Source organism: Carassius gibelio, chromosome A3 (genome assembly GCF_023724105.1).
Source record: "Carassius gibelio isolate Cgi1373 ecotype wild population from Czech Republic chromosome A3, carGib1.2-hapl.c, whole genome shotgun sequence".
Taxonomy (NCBI): Eukaryota; Metazoa; Chordata; class Actinopteri; order Cypriniformes; family Cyprinidae; genus Carassius; species Carassius gibelio.
This window is the reverse complement of record NC_068373.1, coordinates 606,837-623,880: the sequence shown is the minus strand read 5'-3', so window position 1 is coordinate 623,880 and position 17,044 is coordinate 606,837. Positions and strand designations below refer to the sequence as shown.

At 38.3% G+C, this 17,044-nt stretch overlaps 16 pseudogenes; all 16 read left to right on the top strand.

Annotated features, from left to right (window-relative positions):
• The first annotated feature begins 854 nt into the window (after positions 1–854).
• LOC127960250 (uncharacterized) lies at positions 855–973 on the top strand (annotated as a pseudogene).
• A 369-nt stretch (positions 974–1,342) lies between these two features.
• LOC127965063 (uncharacterized) lies at positions 1,343–1,461 on the top strand (annotated as a pseudogene).
• A 1,407-nt stretch (positions 1,462–2,868) lies between these two features.
• On the top strand, positions 2,869–2,987 carry LOC127958605 (uncharacterized; annotated as a pseudogene).
• A 1,398-nt stretch (positions 2,988–4,385) lies between these two features.
• LOC127960248 (uncharacterized) lies at positions 4,386–4,504 on the top strand (annotated as a pseudogene).
• Positions 4,505–4,873: 369 nt separating this feature from the next.
• Positions 4,874–4,992, top strand: LOC127965055 (uncharacterized; annotated as a pseudogene).
• A 1,399-nt stretch (positions 4,993–6,391) lies between these two features.
• On the top strand, positions 6,392–6,510 carry LOC127960238 (uncharacterized; annotated as a pseudogene).
• A 369-nt stretch (positions 6,511–6,879) lies between these two features.
• On the top strand, positions 6,880–6,998 carry LOC127965049 (uncharacterized; annotated as a pseudogene).
• A 1,406-nt stretch (positions 6,999–8,404) lies between these two features.
• On the top strand, positions 8,405–8,523 carry LOC127958599 (uncharacterized; annotated as a pseudogene).
• Positions 8,524–8,894: 371 nt separating this feature from the next.
• Positions 8,895–9,013, top strand: LOC127958143 (uncharacterized; annotated as a pseudogene).
• A 1,392-nt stretch (positions 9,014–10,405) lies between these two features.
• Positions 10,406–10,524, top strand: LOC127965037 (uncharacterized; annotated as a pseudogene).
• A 1,395-nt stretch (positions 10,525–11,919) lies between these two features.
• Positions 11,920–12,038, top strand: LOC127964423 (uncharacterized; annotated as a pseudogene).
• A 369-nt stretch (positions 12,039–12,407) lies between these two features.
• Positions 12,408–12,526, top strand: LOC127962322 (uncharacterized; annotated as a pseudogene).
• Positions 12,527–13,920: 1,394 nt separating this feature from the next.
• Positions 13,921–14,039, top strand: LOC127960234 (uncharacterized; annotated as a pseudogene).
• A 369-nt stretch (positions 14,040–14,408) lies between these two features.
• LOC127965031 (uncharacterized) lies at positions 14,409–14,527 on the top strand (annotated as a pseudogene).
• A 1,395-nt stretch (positions 14,528–15,922) lies between these two features.
• On the top strand, positions 15,923–16,041 carry LOC127960230 (uncharacterized; annotated as a pseudogene).
• Positions 16,042–16,410: 369 nt separating this feature from the next.
• Positions 16,411–16,529, top strand: LOC127962314 (uncharacterized; annotated as a pseudogene).
• The last annotated feature ends 515 nt before the right edge of the window (positions 16,530–17,044 follow it).

The following is a 17,044-nucleotide window of genomic DNA, read 5'->3' as shown; positions in this document are numbered from 1 at the left end:
GGTTTCGGCCTGGTTAGTAATTGGATGGCAGACCCCCTGGTAATACCAGTTGCTTTAAGATTTTTGGAAATTTTTCACAAATTATATAATAATCTTGCAAGAAAAAAAGAAAGGAGTCAATGCCCCATATCTGAATCTTAGCAGGTATGGGCCTGGTTAGTAATTGGATGGGAGACACCCTGGTAATACCAGTTGCTTTAAGATTTTTGGAAATTTTTCACCAATTATATAATAATCTTGAAAAAAAAAAAAAAAAGTCAATGCCCGATCTCTGAATAATAGCAGGTTTTGCCTGGTTAGTACTTGGATGGAAGACGGCCGGGAAATACCAGTTGCTGTAATATTTTTGGCAATTTTTACTAATTACATAATAATCTTGCAACAAAAAAAAAAAAAAAAAAAGAGTAAATGCCCAATCTTTGAATCTTAGGAGGTATGGACCTGTTTAGTGCTTGGATGGGAGACCGCCTCGGAATACCAGTTGCTGTAATATTTTTGGAAATTTGTACTAATTATATAATTATCTTGAAACAAAAAGAGTCAATGCCCAATCTTTGAATCTTAGCAGCTATGGACCTGTTTAGTGTTTGGATGGGAGACCGCCTCGGAAAACCAGGTGCTCTAATATTATTGGAAATTTATTACTAATTATATAATAATCTTTAAAAAAAAAAAAAAAAAAAAAAAAAAAAAGAGTCAATGCCCGATCTCTTAATCTTAGCAGGTATTGGTCTGGTTAGTGCTTGGATGGGAGACCGCCTGGGAATACCAGGTGCTTTAAGCTTTAGGGTTTTCTTTCCTACTTATATTAGATTGGCTGATCTTTAAATAGCTCTCTCTTTGCAGCAGTCTTCGCTTATGGCCATACCACCCTGTCTATGCCAGATCATGTCTGAGCTCGGAAGCTAAGCAGGTTTGGGCCTGGTTAGTAATTGGATGGGAGACCCCCTGGTAATACCAGTTGCTTTAAGATTTTTTTAAATTTTTCACAAATTATATAATAATCTTGAAAAAAAAAAGAGTCAATGCCCATTCTTTGAATCTTAGCAGTCATGGACCTGTTTAGTGTCTGGATGGGAGACCGCCTCGGAATACCAGGTGCTCTAATATTATTGGAAATTTATTACTAATTATATAATAATCTTAAAAAAAAAAAAAAAAAAAAAAGAGTCAATGCCCGATCTCTTAATCTTAGCAGGTATTGGCCTGGTTAGTGCTTGGATGGGAGACCGCCTGGGAATACCAGGTGCTTTAAGCTTTAGGGTTTTCTTTCCTACTTATATAATGTACCGGCGATTAGATTGACTGATCTTTAAATAGCTCTCTCTTTGCAGCAGTCTTCGCTTATGGCCATACCACCCTGGCTATGCCAGATCATGTCTGAGCTCGGAAGCTAAGCAGGTTTGGGCCTGGTTAGTAATTGGATGGGAGACCCCCTGGTAATACCAGTTGCTTTAAGATTTTTGTAAATTTTTCACAAATTATATAATAATCTTGAAAAAAAAAAGAGTGAATGCCCATTCTTTGAATCTTAGCAGTCATTGACCTGTGTAGTGTTTGGATGGGAGACCCCCTGGTAATACCAGGTGCTCTAATATTATTGGAAATTTATTACTAATTATATAATAATCTTAAAAAAAAAGAGCCAATGCCCGATCTCTTAATCTTAGCAGGTATTGGCCTGGTTAGTGCTTGGATGGGAGACCGCCTCGGAATACCAGGTGCTGTAAGCTTTTGGATTTTCATTCCTACTTATATAATGTATGGGCGATTTGATTGGCTGATCTTTAAATAGTCTTCTCTTTGCAGTATCCTTCGCTTGCGACCGTAACAACCTGGCTATGCCTGATCTCGTCTGCTCTCGGAAGCTAAGCAGGTTTGGTCCTGTATAATGTACCGGCGATTAGATTGGCTGATCTTTAAATAGCTCTCTCTTTGCAGCAGTCTTCGCTTATGGCCATTCCACCCTGGCTATGCCAGATCATGTCTGAGCTCGGAAACTAAGCAGGTTTCGGCCTGGTTAGTAATTGGATGGCAGACCCCCTGGTAATACCAGTTGCTTTAAGATTTTTGGAAATTTTTCACAAATTATATAATAATCTTGCAAGAAAAAAAGAAAGGAGTCAATGCCCCATATCTGAATCTTAGCAGGTATGGGCCTGGTTAGTAATTGGATGGGAGACACCCTGGTAATACCAGTTGCTTTAAGATTTTTGGAAATTTTTCACCAATTATATAATAATCTTGAAAAAAAAAAAAAAAAGTCAATGCCCGATCTCTGAATAATAGCAGGTTTTGCCTGGTTAGTACTTGGATGGAAGACGGCCGGGAAATACCAGTTGCTGTAATATTTTTGGCAATTTTTACTAATTACATAATAATCTTGCAACAAAAAAAAAAAAAAAAAAAAGAGTAAATGCCCAATCTTTGAATCTTAGGAGGTATGGACCTGTTTAGTGCTTGGATGGGAGACCGCCTCGGAATACCAGTTGCTGTAATATTTTTGGAAATTTGTACTAATTATATAATTATCTTGAAACAAAAAGAGTCAATGCCCAATCTTTGAATCTTAGCAGCTATGGACCTGTTTAGTGTTTGGATGGGAGACCGCCTCGGAAAACCAGGTGCTCTAATATTATTGGAAATTCATTACTAATTATATAATAATCTTTAAAAAAAAAAAAAAAAAAAAAGAGTCAATGCCCGATCTCTTAATCTTAGCAGGTATTGGCCTGGTTAGTGCTTGGATGGGAGACCGCCTGGGAATACCAGGTGCTTTAAGCTTTAGGGTTTTCTTTCCTACTTATATAATGTACCGGCGATTAGATTGGCTGATCTTTAAATAGCTCTCTCTTTGCAGCAGTGTTCGCTTATGGCCATACCACCCTGGCTATGCCAGATCATGTCTGAGCTCGGAAGCTAAGCAGGTTTGGGCCTGGTTAGTAATTGGATGGGAGACCCCCTGGTAATACCAGTTGCTCTAAGATTTTTGTAAATTTTTCACAAATTATATAATAATCTTGAAAAAAAAAAGAGTGAATGCCCAATCTTTGAATCTTAGCAGTCATTGACCTGTGTAGTGTTTGGATGGGAGACCCCCTGGTAATACCAGGTGCTCTAATATTATTGGAAATTTATTACTAATTATATAATAATCTTAAAAAAAAAGAGCCAATGCCGATCTCTTAATCTTAGCAGGTATTGGCCTGGTTAGTGCTTGGATGGGAGACCGCCTCGGAATACCATGTGCTGTAAGCTTTTGGATTTTCATTCCTACTTATATAATGTATGGGCGATTTGATTGGCTGATCTTTAAATAGTCTTCTCTTTGCAGTATCCTTCGCTTGCGACCGTAACAACCTGGCTATGCCTGATCTCGTCTGCTCTCGGAAGCTAAGCAGGTTTGGTCCTGTATAATGTACCGGCGATTAGATTGGCTGATCTTTAAATAGCTCTCTCTTTGCAGCAGTCTTCGCTTATGGCCATTCCACCCTGGCTATGCCAGATCATGTCTGAGCTCGGAAACTAAGCAGGTTTCGGCCTGGTTAGTAATTGGATGGCAGACCCCCTGGTAATACCAGTTGCTTTAAGATTTTTGGAAATTTTTCACAAATTATATAATAATCTTGCAAGAAAAAAAGAAAGGAGTCAATGCCCCATATCTGAATCTTAGCAGGTATGGGCCTGGTTAGTAATTGGATGGGAGACACCCTGGTAATACCAGTTGCTTTAAGATTTTTGGAAATTTTTCACCAATTATATAATAATCTTGAAAAAAAAAAAAAAAAGTCAATGCCCGATCTCTGAATAATAGCAGGTTTTGCCTGGTTAGTACTTGGATGGAAGACGGCCGGGAAATACCAGTTGCTGTAATATTTTTGGCAATTTTTACTAATTACATAATAATCTTGCAACAAAAAAAAAAAAAAAAAAAGAGTAAATGCCCAATCTTTGAATCTTAGGAGGTATGGACCTGTTTAGTGCTTGGATGGGAGACCGCCTCGGAATACCAGTTGCTGTAATATTTTTGGAAATTTGTACTAATTATATAATTATCTTGAAACAAAAAGAGTCAATGCCCAATCTTTGAATCTTAGCAGCTATGGACCTGTTTAGTGTTTGGATGGGAGACCGCCTCGGAAAACCAGGTGCTCTAATATTATTGGAAATTTATTACTAATTATATAATAATCTTTAAAAAAAAAAAAAAAAAAAAAAAAAAAAGAGTCAATGCCCGATCTCTTAATCTTAGCAGGTATTGGTCTGGTTAGTGCTTGGATGGGAGACCGCCTGGGAATACCAGGTGCTTTAAGCTTTAGGGTTTTCTTTCCTACTTATATTAGATTGGCTGATCTTTAAATAGCTCTCTCTTTGCAGCAGTCTTCGCTTATGGCCATACCACCCTGTCTATGCCAGATCATGTCTGAGCTCGGAAGCTAAGCAGGTTTGGGCCTGGTTAGTAATTGGATGGGAGACCCCCTGGTAATACCAGTTGCTTTAAGATTTTTGTAAATTTTTCACAAATTATATAATAATCTTGAAAAAAAAAAGAGTCAATGCCCATTCTTTGAATCTTAGCAGTCATGGACCTGTTTAGTGTCTGGATGGGAGACCGCCTCGGAATACCAGGTGCTCTAATATTATTGGAAATTTATTACTAATTATATAATAATCTTAAAAAAAAAAAAAAAAAAAAAAGAGTCAATGCCCGATCTCTTAATCTTAGCAGGTATTGGCCTGGTTAGTGCTTGGATGGGAGACCGCCTGGGAATACCAGGTGCTTTAAGCTTTAGGGTTTTCTTTCCTACTTATATAATGTACCGGCGATTAGATTGACTGATCTTTAAATAGCTCTCTCTTTGCAGCAGTCTTCGCTTATGGCCATACCACCCTGGCTATGCCAGATCATGTCTGAGCTCGGAAGCTAAGCAGGTTTGGGCCTGGTTAGTAATTGGATGGGAGACCCCCTGGTAATACCAGTTGCTTTAAGATTTTTGTAAATTTTTCACAAATTATATAATAATCTTGAAAAAAAAAAGAGTGAATGCCCATTCTTTGAATCTTAGCAGTCATTGACCTGTGTAGTGTTTGGATGGGAGACCCCCTGGTAATACCAGGTGCTCTAATATTATTGGAAATTTATTACTAATTATATAATAATCTTAAAAAAAAAGAGCCAATGCCCGATCTCTTAATCTTAGCAGGTATTGGCCTGGTTAGTGCTTGGATGGGAGACCGCCTCGGAATACCAGGTGCTGTAAGCTTTTGGATTTTCATTCCTACTTATATAATGTATGGGCGATTTGATTGGCTGATCTTTAAATAGTCTTCTCTTTGCAGTATCCTTCGCTTGCGACCGTAACAACCTGGCTATGCCTGATCTCGTCTGCTCTCGGAAGCTAAGCAGGTTTGGTCCTGTATAATGTACCGGCGATTAGATTGGCTGATCTTTAAATAGCTCTCTCTTTGCAGCAGTCTTCGCTTATGGCCATTCCACCCTGGCTATGCCAGATCATGTCTGAGCTCGGAAACTAAGCAGGTTTCGGCCTGGTTAGTAATTGGATGGCAGACCCCCTGGTAATACCAGTTGCTTTAAGATTTTTGGAAATTTTTCACAAATTATATAATAATCTTGCAAGAAAAAAAGAAAGGAGTCAATGCCCCATATCTGAATCTTAGCAGGTATGGGCCTGGTTAGTAATTGGATGGGAGACACCCTGGTAATACCAGTTGCTTTAAGATTTTTGGAAATTTTTCACCAATTATATAATAATCTTGAAAAAAAAAAAAAAAAGTCAATGCCCGATCTCTGAATAATAGCAGGTTTTGCCTGGTTAGTACTTGGATGGAAGACGGCCGGGAAATACCAGTTGCTGTAATATTTTTGGCAATTTTTACTAATTACATAATAATCTTGCAACAAAAAAAAAAAAAAAAAAAGAGTAAATGCCCAATCTTTGAATCTTAGGAGGTATGGACCTGTTTAGTGCTTGGATGGGAGACCGCCTCGGAATACCAGTTGCTGTAATATTTTTGGAAATTTGTACTAATTATATAATTATCTTGAAACAAAAAGAGTCAATGCCCAATCTTTGAATCTTAGCAGCTATGGACCTGTTTAGTGTTTGGATGGGAGACCGCCTCGGAAAACCAGGTGCTCTAATATTATTGGAAATTTATTACTAATTATATAATAATCTTTAAAAAAAAAAAAAAAAAAAAAAAAAAAAGAGTCAATGCCCGATCTCTTAATCTTAGCAGGTATTGGTCTGGTTAGTGCTTGGATGGGAGACCGCCTGGGAATACCAGGTGCTTTAAGCTTTAGGGTTTTCTTTCCTACTTATATTAGATTGGCTGATCTTTAAATAGCTCTCTCTTTGCAGCAGTCTTCGCTTATGGCCATACCACCCTGTCTATGCCAGATCATGTCTGAGCTCGGAAGCTAAGCAGGTTTGGGCCTGGTTAGTAATTGGATGGGAGACCCCCTGGTAATACCAGTTGCTTTAAGATTTTTGTAAATTTTTCACAAATTATATAATAATCTTGAAAAAAAAAAGAGTCAATGCCCATTCTTTGAATCTTAGCAGTCATGGACCTGTTTAGTGTCTGGATGGGAGACCGCCTCGGAATACCAGGTGCTCTAATATTATTGGAAATTTATTACTAATTATATAATAATCTTAAAAAAAAAAAAAAAAAAAAAAGAGTCAATGCCCGATCTCTTAATCTTAGCAGGTATTGGCCTGGTTAGTGCTTGGATGGGAGACCGCCTGGGAATACCAGGTGCTTTAAGCTTTAGGGTTTTCTTTCCTACTTATATAATGTACCGGCGATTAGATTGACTGATCTTTAAATAGCTCTCTCTTTGCAGCAGTCTTCGCTTATGGCCATACCACCCTGGCTATGCCAGATCATGTCTGAGCTCGGAAGCTAAGCAGGTTTGGGCCTGGTTAGTAATTGGATGGGAGACCCCCTGGTAATACCAGTTGCTTTAAGATTTTTGTAAATTTTTCACAAATTATATAATAATCTTGAAAAAAAAAAGAGTGAATGCCCATTCTTTGAATCTTAGCAGTCATTGACCTGTGTAGTGTTTGGATGGGAGACCCCCTGGTAATACCAGGTGCTCTAATATTATTGGAAATTTATTACTAATTATATAATAATCTTAAAAAAAAAGAGCCAATGCCCGATCTCTTAATCTTAGCAGGTATTGGCCTGGTTAGTGCTTGGATGGGAGACCGCCTCGGAATACCAGGTGCTGTAAGCTTTTGGATTTTCATTCCTACTTATATAATGTATGGGCGATTTGATTGGCTGATCTTTAAATAGTCTTCTCTTTGCAGTATCCTTCGCTTGCGACCGTAACAACCTGGCTATGCCTGATCTCGTCTGCTCTCGGAAGCTAAGCAGGTTTGGTCCTGTATAATGTACCGGCGATTAGATTGGCTGATCTTTAAATAGCTCTCTCTTTGCAGCAGTCTTCGCTTATGGCCATTCCACCCTGGCTATGCCAGATCATGTCTGAGCTCGGAAACTAAGCAGGTTTCGGCCTGGTTAGTAATTGGATGGCAGACCCCCTGGTAATACCAGTTGCTTTAAGATTTTGGGAAATTTTTCACAAATTATATAATAATCTTGCAAGAAAAAAAGAAAGGAGTCAATGCCCCATATCTGAATCTTAGCATGTATGGGCCTGGTTAGTAATTGGATGGGAGACACCCTGGTAATACCAGTTGCTTTAAGATTTTTGGAAATTTTTCACAAATTATATAATAATCTTGAAAAAAAAAAAAAAAAGTCAATGCCCGATCTCTGAATAATAGCAGGTTTTGCCTGGTTAGTACTTGGATGGAAGACGGCCGGGAAATACCAGTTGCTGTAATATTTTTGGCAATTTTTACTAATTACATAATAATCTTGCAACAAAAAAAAAAAAAAAAAGAGTAAATGCCCAATCTTTGAATCTTAGGAGGTATGGACCTGTTTAGTGCTTGGATGGGAGACCGCCTCGGAATACCAGTTGCTGTAATATTTTTGGAAATTTGTACTAATTATATAATTATCTTGAAACAAAAAGAGTCAATGCCCAATCTTTGAATCTTAGCAGCTATGGACCTGTTTAGTGTTTGGATGGGAGACCGCCTCGGAAAACCAGGTGCTCTAATATTATTGGAAATTCATTACTAATTATATAATAATCTTTAAAAAAAAAAAAAAAAAAAAAAAGAGTCAAAGCCCGATCTCTTAATCTTAGCAGGTATTGGCCTGGTTAGTGCTTGGATGGGAGACCGCCTGGGAATACCAGGTGCTTTAAGCTTTAGGGTTTTCTTTCCTACTTATATAATGTACCGGCGATTAGATTGGCTGATCTTTAAATAGCTCTCTCTTTGCAGCAGTGTTCGCTTATGGCCATACCACCCTGGCTATGCCAGATCATGTCTGAGCTCGGAAGCTAAGCAGGTTTGGGCCTGGTTAGTAATTGGATGGGAGACCCCCTGGTAATACCAGTTGCTCTAAGATTTTTGTAAATTTTTCACAAATTATATAATAATCTTGAAAAAAAAAAGAGTCAATGCCCATTCTTTGAATCTTAGCAGTCATGGACCTGTTTAGTGTCTGGATGGGAGACCGCCTCGGAATACCAGGTGCTCTAATATTATTGGAAATGTATTACTAATTATATAATAATCTTAAAAAAAAAAAAAAAAAAAAAAAAGAGTCAATGCCCGATCTCTTAATCTTAGCAGGTATTGTCCTGGTTAGTGCTTGGATGGGAGACCGCCTGGGAATACCAGGTGCTTTAAGCTTTAGGGTTTTCTTTCCTACTTATATAATGTACCGGCGATTAGATTGACTGATCTTTAAATAGCTCTCTCTTTGCAGCAGTCTTCTCTTATGGCTATACCACCCTGGCTATGCCAGATCATGTCTGAGCTCGGAAGCTAAGCAGGTTTGGGCCTGGTTAGTAGTTGGATGGGAGACCCCCTGGTAATACCAGTTGCTTTAAGATTTTTGTAAATTTTTCACAAATTATATAATAATCTTGAAAAAAAAAAGAGTGAATGCCCAATCTTTGAATCTTAGCAGTCATTGACCTGTGTAGTGTTTGGATGGGAGACCCCCTGGTAATACCAGGTGCTCTAATATTATTGGAAATTTATTACTAATTATATAATAATCTTAAAAAAAAAGAGCCAATGCCGATCTCTTAATCTTAGCAGGTATTGGCCTGGTTAGTGCTTGGATGGGAGACCGCCTCGGAATACCATGTGCTGTAAGCTTTTGGATTTTCATTCCTACTTATATAATGTATGGGCGATTTGATTGGCTGATCTTTAAATAGTCTTCTCTTTGCAGTATCCTTCGCTTGCGACCGTAACAACCTGGCTATGCCTGATCTCGTCTGCTCTCGGAAGCTAAGCAGGTTTGGTCCTGTATAATGTACCGGCGATTAGATTGGCTGATCTTTAAATAGCTCTCTCTTTGCAGCAGTCTTCGCTTATGGCCATTCCACCCTGGCTATGCCAGATCATGTCTGAGCTCGGAAACTAAGCAGGTTTCGGCCTGGTTAGTAATTGGATGGCAGACCCCCTGGTAATACCAGTTGCTTTAAGATTTTTGGAAATTTTTCACAAATTATATAATAATCTTGCAAGAAAAAAAGAAAGGAGTCAATGCCCCATATCTGAATCTTAGCAGGTATGGGCCTGGTTAGTAATTGGATGGGAGACACCCTGGTAATACCAGTTGCTTTAAGATTTTTGGAAATTTTTCACCAATTATATAATAATCTTGAAAAAAAAAAAAAAAGTCAATGCCCGATCTCTGAATAATAGCAGGTTTTGCCTGGTTAGTACTTGGATGGAAGACGGCCGGGAAATACCAGTTGCTGTAATATTTTTGGCAATTTTTACTAATTACATAATAATCTTGCAACAAAAAAAAAAAAAAAAAGAGTAAATGCCCAATCTTTGAATCTTAGGAGGTATGGACCTGTTTAGTGCTTGGATGGGAGACCGCCTCGGAATACCAGTTGCTGTAATATTTTTGGAAATTTGTACTAATTATATAATTATCTTGAAACAAAAAGAGTCAATGCCCAATCTTTGAATCTTAGCAGCTATGGACCTGTTTAGTGTTTGGATGGGAGACCGCCTCGGAAAACCAGGTGCTCTAATATTATTGGAAATTTATTACTAATTATATAATAATCTTTAAAAAAAAAAAAAAAAAAAAAAAAAGAGTCAATGCCCGATCTCTTAATCTTAGCAGGTATTGGCCTGGTTAGTGCTTGGATGGGAGACCGCCTGGGAATACCAGGTGCTTTAAGCTTTAGGGTTTTCTTTCCTACTTATATTAGATTGGCTGATCTTTAAATAGCTCTCTCTTTGCAGCAGTCTTCGCTTATGGCCATACCACCCTGGCTATGCCAGATCATGTCTGAGCTCGGAAGCTAAGCAGGTTTGGGCCTGGTTAGTAATTGGATGGGAGACCCCCTGGTAATACCAGTTGCTTTAAGATTTTTGTAAATTTTTCACAAATTATATAATAATCTTGAAAAAAAAAAGAGTGAATGCCCATTCTTTGAATCTTAGCAGTCATTGACCTGTGTAGTGTTTGGATGGGAGACCCCCTGGTAATACCAGGTGCTCTAATATTATTGGAAATTTATTACTAATTATATAATAATCTTAAAAAAAAAGAGCCAATGCCGATCTCTTAATCTTAGCAGGTATTGGCCTGGTTAGTGCTTGGATGGGAGACCGCCTCGGAATACCATGTGCTGTAAGCTTTTGGATTTTCATTCCTACTTATATAATGTATGGGCGATTTGATTGGCTGATCTTTAAATAGTCTTCTCTTTGCAGTATCCTTCGCTTGCGACCGTAACAACCTGGCTATGCCTGATCTCGTCTGCTCTCGGAAGCTAAGCAGGTTTGGTCCTGTATAATGTACCGGCGATTAGATTGGCTGATCTTTAAATAGCTCTCTCTTTGCAGCAGTCTTCGCTTATGGCCATTCCACCCTGGCTATGCCAGATCATGTCTGAGCTCGGAAACTAAGCAGGTTTCGGCCTGGTTAGTAATTGGATGGCAGACCCCCTGGTAATACCAGTTGCTTTAAGATTTTTGGAAATTTTTCACAAATTATATAATAATCTTGCAAGAAAAAAAGAAAGGAGTCAATGCCCCATATCTGAATCTTAGCAGGTATGGGCCTGGTTAGTAATTGGATGGGAGACACCCTGGTAATACCAGTTGCTTTAAGATTTTTGGAAATTTTTCACCAATTATATAATAATCTTGAAAAAAAAAAAAAAAGTCAATGCCCGATCTCTGAATAATAGCAGGTTTTGCCTGGTTAGTACTTGGATGGAAGACGGCCGGGAAATACCAGTTGCTGTAATATTTTTGGCAATTTTTACTAATTACATAATAATCTTGCAACAAAAAAAAAAAAAAAAAAGAGTAAATGCCCAATCTTTGAATCTTAGGAGGTATGGACCTGTTTAGTGCTTGGATGGGAGACCGCCTCGGAATACCAGTTGCTGTAATATTTTTGGAAATTTGTACTAATTATATAATTATCTCGAAACAAAAAGAGTCAATGCCCAATCTTTGAATCTTAGCAGCTATGGACCTGTTTAGTGTTTGGATGGGAGACCGCCTCGGAAAACCAGGTGCTCTAATATTATTGGAAATTTATTACTAATTATATAATAATCTTTAAAAAAAAAAAAAAAAAAAAAAAAAAAGAGTCAATGCCCGATCTCTTAATCTTAGCAGGTATTGGCCTGGTTAGTGCTTGGATGGGAGACCGCCTGGGAATACCAGGTGCTTTAAGCTTTAGGGTTTTCTTTCCTACTTATATTAGATTGGCTGATCTTTAAATAGCTCTCTCTTTGCAGCAGTCTTCGCTTATGGCCATACCACCCTGTCTATGCCATATCATGTCTGAGCTCGGAAGCTAAGCAGGTTTGGGCCTGGTTAGTAATTGGATGGGAGACCCCCTGGTAATACCAGTTGCTTTAAGATTTTTGTAAATTTTTCACAAATTATATAATAATCTTGAAAAAAAAAAGAGTCAATGCCCATTCTTTGAATCTTAGCAGTCATGGACCTGTTTAGTGTCTGGATGGGAGACCGCCTCGGAATACCAGGTGCTCTAATATTATTGGAAATTTATTACTAATTATATAATAATCTTAAAAAAAAAAAAAAAAAAAAAAGAGTCAATGCCCGATCTCTTAATCTTAGCAGGTATTGGCCTGGTTAGTGCTTGGATGGGAGACCGCCTGGGAATACCAGGTGCTTTAAGCTTTAGGGTTTTCTTTCCTACTTATATAATGTACCGGCGATTAGATTGACTGATCTTTAAATAGCTCTCTCTTTGCAGCAGTCTTCGCTTATGGCTATACCACCCTGGCTATGCCAGATCATGTCTGAGCTCGGAAGCTAAGCAGGTTTGGGCCTGGTTAGTAGTTGGATGGGAGACCCCCTGGTAATACCAGTTGCTTTAAGATTTTTGTAAATTTTTCACAAATTATATAATAATCTTGAAAAAAAAAAGAGTGAATGCCCAATCTTTGAATCTTAGCAGTCATTGACCTGTGTAGTGTTTGGATGGGAGACCCCCTGGTTATACCAGGTGCTCTAATATTATTGGAAATTTATTACTAATTATATAATAATCTTAAAAAAAAAGAGCCAATGCCGATCTCTTAATCTTAGCAGGTATTGGCCTGGTTAGTGCTTGGATGGGAGACCGCCTCGGAATACCATGTGCTGTAAGCTTTTGGATTTTCATTCCTACTTATATAATGTATGGGCGATTTGATTGGCTGATCTTTAAATAGTCTTCTCTTTGCAGTATCCTTCGCTTGCGACCGTAACAACCTGGCTATGCCTGATCTCGTCTGCTCTCGGAAGCTAAGCAGGTTTGGTCCTGTATAATGTACCGGCGATTAGATTGGCTGATCTTTAAATAGCTCTCTCTTTGCAGCAGTCTTCGCTTATGGCCATTCCACCCTGGCTATGCCAGATCATGTCTGAGCTCGGAAACTAAGCAGGTTTCGGCCTGGTTAGTAATTGGATGGCAGACCCCCTGGTAATACCAGTTGCTTTAAGATTTTTGGAAATTTTTCACAAATTATATAATAATCTTGCAAGAAAAAAAGAAAGGAGTCAATGCCCCATATCTGAATCTTAGCAGGTATGGGCCTGGTTAGTAATTGGATGGGAGACACCCTGGTAATACCAGTTGCTTTAAGATTTTTGGAAATTTTTCACCAATTATATAATAATCTTGAAAAAAAAAAAAAAAGTCAATGCCCGATCTCTGAATAATAGCAGGTTTTGCCTGGTTAGTACTTGGATGGAAGACGGCCGGGAAATACCAGTTGCTGTAATATTTTTGGCAATTTTTACTAATTACATAATAATCTTGCAACAAAAAAAAAAAAAAAAAAAGAGTAAATGCCCAATCTTTGAATCTTAGGAGGTATGGACCTGTTTAGTGCTTGGATGGGAGACCGCCTCGGAATACCAGTTGCTGTAATATTTTTGGAAATTTGTACTAATTATATAATTATCTTGAAACAAAAAGAGTCAATGCCCAATCTTTGAATCTTAGCAGCTATGGACCTGTTTAGTGTTTGGATGGGAGACCGCCTCGGAAAACCAGGTGCTCTAATATTATTGGAAATTTATTACTAATTATATAATAATCTTTAAAAAAAAAAAAAAAAAAAAAAAAAGAGTCAATGCCCGATCTCTTAATCTTAGCAGGTATTGGCCTGGTTAGTGCTTGGATGGGAGACCGCCTGGGAATACCAGGTGCTTTAAGCTTTAGGGTTTTCTTTCCTACTTATATTAGATTGGCTGATCTTTAAATAGCTCTCTCTTTGCAGCAGTCTTCGCTTATGGCCATACCACCCTGTCTATGCCAGATCATGTCTGAGCTCGGAAGCTAAGCAGGTTTGGGCCTGGTTAGTAATTGGATGGGAGACCCCCTGGTAATACCAGTTGCTTTAAGATTTTTGTAAATTTTTCACAAATTATATAATAATCTTGAAAAAAAAAAGAGTCAATGCCCATTCTTTGAATCTTAGCAGTCATGGACCTGTTTAGTGTCTGGATGGGAGACCGCCTCGGAATACCAGGTGCTCTAATATTATTGGAAATTTATTACTAATTATATAATAATCTTAAAAAAAAAAAAAAAAAAAAAAGAGTCAATGCCCGATCTCTTAATCTTAGCAGGTATTGGCCTGGTTAGTGCTTGGATGGGAGACCGCCTGGGAATACCAGGTGCTTTAAGCTTTAGGGTTTTCTTTCCTACTTATATAATGTACCGGCGATTAGATTGACTGATCTTTAAATAGCTCTCTCTTTGCAGCAGTCTTCGCTTATGGCCATACCACCCTGGCTATGCCAGATCATGTCTGAGCTCGGAAGCTAAGCAGGTTTGGGCCTGGTTAGTAATTGGATGGGAGACCCCCTGGTAATACCAGTTGCTTTAAGATTTTTGTAAATTTTTCACAAATTATATAATAATCTTGAAAAAAAAAAGAGTGAATGCCCATTCTTTGAATCTTAGCAGTCATTGACCTGTGTAGTGTTTGGATGGGAGACCCCCTGGTAATACCAGGTGCTCTAATATTATTGGAAATTTATTACTAATTATATAATAATCTTAAAAAAAAGAGCCAATGCCGATCTCTTAATCTTAGCAGGTATTGGCCTGGTTAGTGCTTGGATGGGAGACCGCCTCGGAATACCATGTGCTGTAAGCTTTTGGATTTTCATTCCTACTTATATAATGTATGGGCGATTTGATTGGCTGATCTTTAAATAGTCTTCTCTTTGCAGTATCCTTCGCTTGCGACCGTAACAACCTGGCTATGCCTGATCTCGTCTGCTCTCGGAAGCTAAGCAGGTTTGGTCCTGTATAATGTACCGGCGATTAGATTGGCTGATCTTTAAATAGCTCTCTCTTTGCAGCAGTCTTCGCTTATGGCCATTCCACCCTGGCTATGCCAGATCATGTCTGAGCTCGGAAACTAAGCAGGTTTCGGCCTGGTTAGTAATTGGATGGCAGACCCCCTGGTAATACCAGTTGCTTTAAGATTTTTGGAAATTTTTCACAAATTATATAATAATCTTGCAAGAAAAAAAGAAAGGAGTCAATGCCCCATATCTGAATCTTAGCAGGTATGGGCCTGGTTAGTAATTGGATGGGAGACACCCTGGTAATACCAGTTGCTTTAAGATTTTTGGAAATTTTTCACCAATTATATAATAATCTTGAAAAAAAAAAAAAAAGTCAATGCCCGATCTCTGAATAATAGCAGGTTTTGCCTGGTTAGTACTTGGATGGAAGACGGCCGGGAAATACCAGTTGCTGTAATATTTTTGGCAATTTTTACTAATTACATAATAATCTTGCAACAAAAAAAAAAAAAAAAAAAGAGTAAATGCCCAATCTTTGAATCTTAGGAGGTATGGACCTGTTTAGTGCTTGGATGGGAGACCGCCTCGGAATACCAGTTGCTGTAATATTTTTGGAAATTTGTACTAATTATATAATTATCTCGAAACAAAAAGAGTCAATGCCCAATCTTTGAATCTTAGCAGCTATGGACCTGTTTAGTGTTTGGATGGGAGACCGCCTCGGAAAACCAGGTGCTCTAATATTATTGGAAATTTATTACTAATTATATAATAATCTTTAAAAAAAAAAAAAAAAAAAAAAAAAAAGAGTCAATGCCCGATCTCTTAATCTTAGCAGGTATTGGCCTGGTTAGTGCTTGGATGGGAGACCGCCTGGGAATACCAGGTGCTTTAAGCTTTAGGGTTTTCTTTCCTACTTATATTAGATTGGCTGATCTTTAAATAGCTCTCTCTTTGCAGCAGTCTTCGCTTATGGCCATACCACCCTGTCTATGCCAGATCATGTCTGAGCTCGGAAGCTAAGCAGGTTTGGGCCTGGTTAGTAATTGGATGGGAGACCCCCTGGTAATACCAGTTGCTTTAAGATTTTTGTAAATTTTTCACAAATTATATAATAATCTTGAAAAAAAAAAGAGTCAATGCCCATTCTTTGAATCTTAGCAGTCATGGACCTGTTTAGTGTCTGGATGGGAGACCGCCTCGGAATACCAGGTGCTCTAATATTATTGGAAATGTATTACTAATTATATAATAATCTTAAAAAAAAAAAAAAAAAAAAAAGAGTCAATGCCCGATCTCTTAATCTTAGCAGGTATTGGCCTGGTTAGTGCTTGGATGGGAGACCGCCTGGGAATACCAGGTGCTTTAAGCTTTAGGGTTTTCTTTCCTACTTATATAATGTACCGGCGATTAGATTGACTGATCTTTAAATAGCTCTCTCTTTGCAGCAGTCTTCGCTTATGGCTATACCACCCTGGCTATGCCAGATCATGTCTGAGCTCGGAAGCTAAGCAGGTTTGGGCCTGGTTAGTAGTTGGATGGGAGACCCCCTGGTAATACCAGTTGCTTTAAGATTTTTGTAAATTTTTCACAAATTATATAATAATCTTGAAAAAAAAAAGAGTGAATGCCCAATCTTTGAATCTTAGCAGTCATTGACCTGTGTAGTGTTTGGATGGGAGACCCCCTGGTAATACCAGGTGCTCTAATATTATTGGAAATTTATTACTAATTATATAATAATCTTAAAAAAAAAGAGCCAATGCCGATCTCTTAATCTTAGCAGGTATTGGCCTGGTTAGTGCTTGGATGGGAGACCGCCTCGGAATACCATGTGCTGTAAGCTTTTGGATTTTCATTCCTACTTATATAATGTATGGGCGATTTGATTGGCTGATCTTTAAATAGTCTTCTCTTTGCAGTATCCTTCGCTTGCGACCGTAACAACCTGGCTATGCCTGATCTCGTCTGCTCTCGGAAGCTAAGCAGGTTTGGTCCTGTATAATGTACCGGCGATTAGATTGGCTGACCTTTAAATAGCTCTCTCTTTGCAGCAGTCTTCGCTTATGGCCATTCCACCCTGGCTATGC